Here is an 8,336-nt window from a genome sequence, read left to right as displayed (position 1 = left end):
AAGGAAGCAGATAATAAAACTATATTAATGGAGGAATCTCAGTTTTTCCTTCTAAAACTACATAAATCTAACAAAAAAATAAACAAGAAAGAAGTTAAGAAGGTGGATAAAAATCTGGAAAAGTCAGATATGATAGCTCGCTAGAGAAAAATGAATAGGAATAAAAGGAATATACCTTTTTCTCAGCAGTAAATGGCACCTGAAAAAAATTGATTATATCAATAAAAATGTATATCCCTAATTGCTTACATCAATAAAATAGAGAAAAAGCAGATTAATAAATTGGGCATAGAATTAAAAACACTTAAACAAAGAACAAATTAAAAATTCCCAATTAAACACACAATTGAAAATTTTGAAAATCAAAAAATCACATCTAAACAATTGGAAAAATATTTTTTGCCCATGGATAGGCCAAGTCAATATAATAACAATGACAATTTTACTTAAATTAATATATTTATTCAGTGCCATGCCAAACTAGAAAAAAATTATTCCATAAAACTAGAAAAAATAATAACAAAATTCATCTGGAAGAATAAAAGTTCCAGAATATCAAAGGAAATGATGAAAAAAGAGGCAAAAATGTACCAGATTTCAAAATGTATTACAAAATGGCAATTATCAAAACAATCTGGTCCTGACTAAGAAATAGAACTGTTGTTTGGCTTTCATTCTGAGAGAGGACCATGGCATGAAAGAGATGATGACATGACATACAAGTAAATTGGATTGAAGTGAGGGAGGGCTATGTACAGTAACCAACCTCACTTTCTCTCTTGAGCCTTCTGGGCTCAGTGGCAAGATACAGATCAGGAATACTAGAGATGATTTTGGATACAGTGGGAAACCTTGGCCTTTTTAAGCTAAGGTTTTTTAACTAGGCTCAGTTTGACTAAAGCAATGTACAATCAGATTAGAGAAGAGTCAATGGATCAGTGGAATAGATTATTATTATTATTATTATTATGTTATACTAATTGACCATAGTAATATAGCATATGATAAACCTAAAGATCCAAGCTTTTGGAACAAAAATGCATTATGTGACAAAAACTGCTGGGAAAACTGGAAAACAGTATGGAAAACAGTAGTAAGACTAGACCAACATCTCAAACTTATATACCAAGATAAGCTCAAATTGAATACATGATTTACATATAAAGGGTGATACCCTAAACAAATTAAGAAAGCTTGGAATAGTTTATCTGCCAGATTTGTGAATAAGAAAAGAATTTAGGACCAAATAAGATACAGAGAGCATTGCAAAATGTTAAACTGATCATTTTGATCATATAAAATTAAAAAGTTTTGCACAAACAAAACAAATACAATCAAAATTATATGGAAAGCAAAAAAATTGGAGGGTGGAGGAATTTTGCAATAAGTATCTCTGATAAAGATCTCATTTCTCAAATGCATAAGAAATTGAGTCAAATTATAAAAATACAAGTCATTCCTCAATTTATAAATGGTCAAAGCATATGAACGGGCAGTTTTCAGACAGAGAAATCAAAGATATCTCTAATCATATGAAAAAAAAAGTTCCAAATCACTATTGATCAAATAAATATAAATTATAACCACCTCACACCCTTTAGAATAAATATTACAAAAAGGGAAAATTTGAGATGTTGAAAGGGAAGTAAGAAAACTGAGACTCTAATGTATTCATAGTAGTGGTATGAACTGATCTAACCATTCTGGAGAACAATTTGGAACTAAGCTCAAAGGGCTATCAAATTGTGTATATCCTTTGACCCAGCAATACCATTGCTAGATCTGTATCTCAAAGACATCCCAAAAAAGGGGATTCCCTCCCCAAAAGGGGGAAGGACCTGTTTATATTGATATTGTAGTAATATTTATAGCAGCTCTTTTATGAAAGGTTAAGAATTGGAAATCAAAGGGATGTTCATCAATTGGGGAATGGTTAAACAAGCTATGGTATATATGTAATGAAATACTATAGTGCTATAAGAAATATTAAGCAGGATGATGATTTCAAAAAAATCCAGAAGGACTTATGAATGTGAACAGAACCAGGAAAAAGTTGTACATTGTAACAGCAATATTGTTCGATGAAGAAATGTGAATGACTTAGCTATTCTCAGCAATACAATCATCCAAGACAATCCCAAAGGACTAATGATGAAGCATATTATCTATCCATCTTCAGAGAAAGAACCGATATTGATTGAATATAGACTTAAGCGTGCTATTTTCTCATTGCCTAGCTTTTCAGTTTTTTTCTTTTCTTTGAGTCCCCATATGGAAATGTTTTACATAATTGCATATGTATAACCCATAACTGATAGCTTCCAATCTCAAGGAAGGGGAAGAGAAGGAATGATGGGAGGAAAGGAGGTATAACATTTGGAAATCAAAACTTTAAATAAAACTGTTAAAAATTGGGGGGAAAACAAGATTAGAGAAGGATAAGATCATGTGGAGTAGGATGACATGGAAATGCTTTGGAGAAGAAGCACTTAGAACAGGATGGGGAGGATTTGAACAGGCAAAAAGGAAGGAATCAGATTTTCAAAAGGGAAGGGCTGCAAGGAAATGGCAAGAATGAATTTGACATCAATGAGGTAATTCAGGCCAATTCCAATAAATTTGTAATGGAGAGAGCCATCTGCATCCAGAAAGAGGACTATGGGGATTTAATGTGGATCACAACACAGTATTTTCACCTTTTTAATTATTTACTTCGTTTTTTTTCTCATTGTTTTCCTTTTTGATCTGATTTTTTTGTGTGTGTGTGCCTCCTGATAATTGTAGAAATATGTATAGAAGAATTGCACATGTTTAACATGTATTGGATTACTTGCTGTCTAGGGGAGAAGATAGGGGAAGAGAGGAAGAAAAATTTGAAACACAAGGTTTTTCAAGGGTGAATGTTGAAAACTGTCTTTGCGTGCATTTTGAAAATAAAAAGCTATTTTAAAAAAATTTTTAATGAATATGACAGAAGCAATGACGAATGAAGTGGGCAGAACCAGAAGAATATTTTACACAATAACAACAAGATTATGTGATGATCAACTGTGATGAACTTGGCTTTTCTCAGCAATGTGATGATTCAAGACAATTCCAATGAACTCAGATGAAAAATGCCATCCTCATTCAAAGAGAGAACTATGGAGATTAAATGTAAATCGAAGCATAGCATTTTCATCTTTGTTTTTTTCTTTCTCGTGGTTTTTCTCTTTTGGTCTGAAATACCAGATTCTTTTGTTTAAAAGAATTATACCTATTTAGGTTATATCGGATTGTCTGCTGTCTTGGGGAGGGGCTAGAGATAAGGGAAAAAGGGAGACAAATTTGGAACACAAAGTTTTACAAAAATGAATGTTGAAAAATATCTTTACATGTATTTGAAAAATACTATTGAGGGGGGAAAAAAGAATGAATATGACATATCCAGGAATCAATGATAGATCAATTTGACTAAGGAAGAAGCTTTGTGTTTTGCAGTATTAAGAAGACTAGGTTAGAAAAATGGTCTAATTAATCCCAAACTGCAGATTGATCAGAAATTGTGTTTGATTTTGAATCCGAATGGTGTCTGGTACACAACAAATACTTAAGTTGAAAAGTCAACTTCTTTTTAATAGCACCAATCTTCCTATTGATTGCTGGTCAGGAGCAATCTCTACCTAGGTCAGGAGAGCTATTGAAAGTGGGAATGACATAAAGAAAAAGCCGTTTTAGGAATCTTAATAAGACTTTCTAGAAAGATTAGAAAAGAAAGAAACTAAAGGTAGTAAAGCAGTAAATAGGGTATTGTAATAATCAAGCCATGAGCTATGAAGGAAGGGCCCAGACTGTTACACTATTGCTTTGGAAATAAAAAGGAAGGGGCAGATGAAGAATCTAAGAAGTACATTTAGGCAAAAGGGAAATGGATGGGAAAGTGAGTCTGAGAACCTACAGATGACTACTGAACTCAGAATCTTAAAAAAGTAATATAAAATAATGAAAGTTCTAGCCTGTACATTATATTTTTGATGTCAGCTCTCATTCTATGTAATAGTCTAATGTATCTTTAAAAATATTTTAATTTTTATTCTGAACTAAACAAATATCAAATAAAATGGGCATCTCATATATATAATAAACCATAAAACTAGAATTGTTTATGAAAGTGCAGGTCTCTAATATGTATAACTTTTTAAGACTAAATTCAGCTTCTAGCTTTCAGAGCTTCTTGGTTAGTATTTCTGGACACTTTCCTTTTCTCATCTATCCATTTTTTAAAAAGATACCTCATTGAATCTCATTTTTTTCTTCCATTTTTCTTTTATTAACCTTTCCCTATTTCTCCTCAACTTTCCTCTCCACCTCCCAGTCACTGAGGAGAAAGAAAAACAAAAACAAAGCATTTATAATCAAAATGCACAATCAAGGAAAAGACATTACATTATTGAATGTTTGAAAATGTGTTTCTGAATCCATCACTTCTATGATAAGAAGTGGATAACAAACTTCATCATGGACCTCTGGAATCATGGTTGGCCATTGTAATGTTCAGAGTCTAACAAATCTTTTTAAGCGAAGCTAAGATAGATTAACATTTATTAAGCACCTTTTATGAGCCAAGCACTAGGTTAAGCATAGGGTATATAAATATAATGAACAAAACAATCTCTATTTGTAGGAAGATCCCAGTAATTCTCTATGGGAGAAGGAAAGAAAAGCAGGGTTGCTTAAGGGAAAAGAATCATTTGTTATGAAACCAAGAACATGCTCTACAACAATGAAATCTTTGTTAGTTTGAACTAACAGGGTATAATTGAGAAGGAAGCTTAGAAATAAGTTCAAATTTCACAGTGGTATCTTAATTTTTTTTTCCCTGAAATTATTATTATTTTTTTTGCCAAATAGCTTAATAGATTCATGACTATCCATATTGGTCCGAGTACCTAATGGTGAAAATATCATTATCATAGTTACTTTGCAAAATGTTATCTCATTTTATTCTTATGACAGCCCCCATTTTACAAATGAGTAAACTGAGGAAAAGTGAGTTCCTAAGATCACACAGCTAGCATGTATCTGAAGCAAGTTTTGAACTTGTCTTATTGACTTAAATCAAACACCCTGTGGACTATGCCATGTAAGATAATCCTTACCTGTTCTTCACCAGAAAATTCCACATTGTATGGAATAAAGGAAATATACTTAAAGACCTGGGTTGTCAACTAATAAAAGGGATTAGTCTAATACAATTTAAAATAAGGGGTCTAGACAAATCTGTGGGTTTATTTTACTTGATTAGGGTTATCTATTTAAAAGGATTGTGGTTTTTGTTTTTTGTCTTTCTGACTGGGGAAAGAAGAAAAAGAGGGACACTGAAGCATTTTTTGAGGAGAGAGAGTACAAGGAAGTTCAGAACATCTTTGAAAGTGCTACCATGAAATTACATAGCTAGATGGCACAGTCAATAGAATTACCAGCCCTGAAGTCAGGAGTACCTGAGTTCAAATTTAGCTTCAGACACTGAAGCGCCTTTGTTGTCAAGCCACTTAACCCCAATTGACTCAGAAAAAAAAAAAAAAAAAAGCAAAGCATGTCATTTACACATTCATATCCCTCTTTAATTATTTTATATAGAAAAAGTTCTTGTGTGGTTTGTTAAGTTCAGGGTAAGAAAAATTAAACTAAAATCATGAATTTATTATAAACTTTTTAAAAAGCATGTGCTTCCTAATACAGAGAGACTGGAATTTTCACAAATAATCCTATTCTATTTTATATGTGGAAATATTAATTTTTGTGGTTTAAGTACAGAATAAAAATAAAATTTAAAATGAATTGATTATATCCTTAAAAAAAAACAACTAAGAAGTACATCACAGTGATTCACAGTTTCACAAAATAATCCTTTGTCCTACTTCAATTCTAAAAATTTTTTTTTTCTTTTTTATGTTTGTTAAAGTCAAAATAAAAATAAAATTATGGCACCTTGGGAAACCTGATCTACCCCTACCCATATTGTACTTGGGGAGAATGATTAATATTTCCAGTAGCATTGTTCAGGTGCTTGACACAATTTTATGGATCTTGGGCTAGCCATGTATCCCAGTCGGGTCCTCTACAATCCTTCCAAGCCTGGTTTCAGCCTATGTAAATGACCACACTGTGAATTCCGGAGCTCCTGAACTTTTGTTCTTAAAGGGCCTGATTTTCTATCTGGACAGGAACACAGTTGCATGGTAATAATCACAATACTTTAGATGCTTCCCTAAAACCAAAGATTAGATCTCAATTTGCAAGCCTGCCTGACCTCTTCTTTTCTGAGAATAACTTTGAACACACTCGTTGAGCAATCTCTTGTTTGTTTACTTGTTCTAAAGCTCAAGGAGGTAATATGACTGATAGGAGAGTAAGCCAATAGTAGCCCGGATGGCCATGCTAGGAGAGTCTGACTTCTAATCATCAGAAAAATAGGTGGGGATAGCCTGGACCGGCAGAAAAGAGCTCCACCCAGGCTTTGCGCGCCTGGGCAGCCATATTGAGTGTGGCACATCAGTTTCACTTTGTTGTTTCTTTCTTCCTTGGGTGACAGTGATGAATTCTTTGGATGTGCCCGGGCAGACAAGTTCTCAACTGCAAAACAAGCAATATGATTCTGGATTTTTAGTATCAGAATACTTTCCCCCCCCAACAATATTATGGAGATTTTTGCCCAAATATAGAAATGGGAAAATAAGACATGAATGTTACTTATAAGTATTACATGTTTGTTTGACAGTTTTAATTATGAAAATATTGAGGGTTTTTTTAATGGAAAATACAGTAAATTAAGATGTAAAGATACATAAAGAACTTCTTTATTATATCTTTGAATTAGATTCTGCACCAAATGAGGAGTACAAATACAAGTATGCAGTCTGCCCTCAAGGAGTTTACATTCTAGTGAGAGAAGAGGACAACACATAAACTTGTTTTCTTGTTTATTTAGCATAATTTTTTTTAATTTACTGAAACCCTTTGTTTACAACATCTACATTTCTATGCTCTCCATCCCAGAGAGCCATCTGTTGTTTTTGTTTTTCTTCTTGTATTTTTCTATTTGTTACTTCAAAAGGTAGAATAATAAGGTTGCAGCATGAGATATTTCTAAAGTTCTTAGCCAAATGACTGACATAGTAGATGTTTAATACTATTCCATTCCATTTTAGTCATTTCCTTAGAATGATTATTAGTTTAAAACATTTTTAAAAATCAAAGACAAAACATTCCCCCCCCCCGTTGAGGTCTAGATTTGGGGTACCTAAATGAAATTAGGGTTTGGTTGAAGTCTAGTGGCAGGTTTGGGGTGCAGGGAGTCAAACAGAGCTCCCCTGCAACCCTCTTGGATTCCGCTCAAGGATACAGCGGTAAATGAGATCTAGTAGTGATGCAGCAAAGATTCCAATCTTTGATTCCCAACCCCCCTAGCTAATGTAAATTACCCTTTGACTCACAAATCCTGGTCCCTTTGAATTCCAATAGAAGGTCCGGACCTGTCCCAGCCCCACCCGGATCTGAGCCAACTTTGGGGCTACACCCCAAAGCCCCTCGAGCTAAGTCTCCGACTTAAAAGGACCACACTGGGAACCCCTCTTTGCAGAGATTCCAAACATGGTCGTCATGTGAGGACCCTCTGTCCACTGGACCCTCTGTCCAGTGCCCTCCTTATCTCTACCTTCACCTGTCTCCTACTTCTAAACTCAGTAATAAACCTCTTTTATTAATCTAGCTCTCTGGGCCAATAAATGCTTTTATTGGGAATCCGCGCCGCTATTAGACCTCATATATCGCCGTATCCTTGCGCCGAATCTAAGGGGGTTGCAGGGGAACTCTGTTTGACTCCCTGTATCCCAAACCTGCCACTAGACCTAACTAAACCCTAATTTCATTTAGGTATCCCAAATGTGGACCTCAACACATGTGGTCTACACCTCAACATTCGGTTCCTAACCTCAACAGTAGCTGAGATCTAGTAGCAGAGTGAGTCCCCAAAAAAGGCATTTATTGGTCCTAGAGCTAGATTGATAGAAGGGATTTATTAAGGGCACCGGACAGAGGGTCCAGTGGACAGAGGGTTCTCACATGGCTAGCATTGAAATCTCTGTAAAGAGAGGGTTCCCAATGTGGCCCTTTTATTATAGGAGATTTAGCTAGAGGGGCTTTGGGGTGTAGCCCCAAAGTTGGCTCAGATCCGGGTGGGGCTGGGACAGGTCTAGATATTCTATTGGAATTTAAAGGGACCAGGATTTGTGAGTTAAAGGGTAATTACATTAAGTAGGGGGGGTTGGGAATCAAAGATAGGAAACTTTCCCACA

This window comes from Sarcophilus harrisii, chromosome 2, assembly GCF_902635505.1.
Source record: "Sarcophilus harrisii chromosome 2, mSarHar1.11, whole genome shotgun sequence".
NCBI lineage: Eukaryota > Metazoa > Chordata > Mammalia > Dasyuromorphia > Dasyuridae > Sarcophilus > Sarcophilus harrisii.
This window is presented reverse-complemented; position numbering follows the sequence as displayed.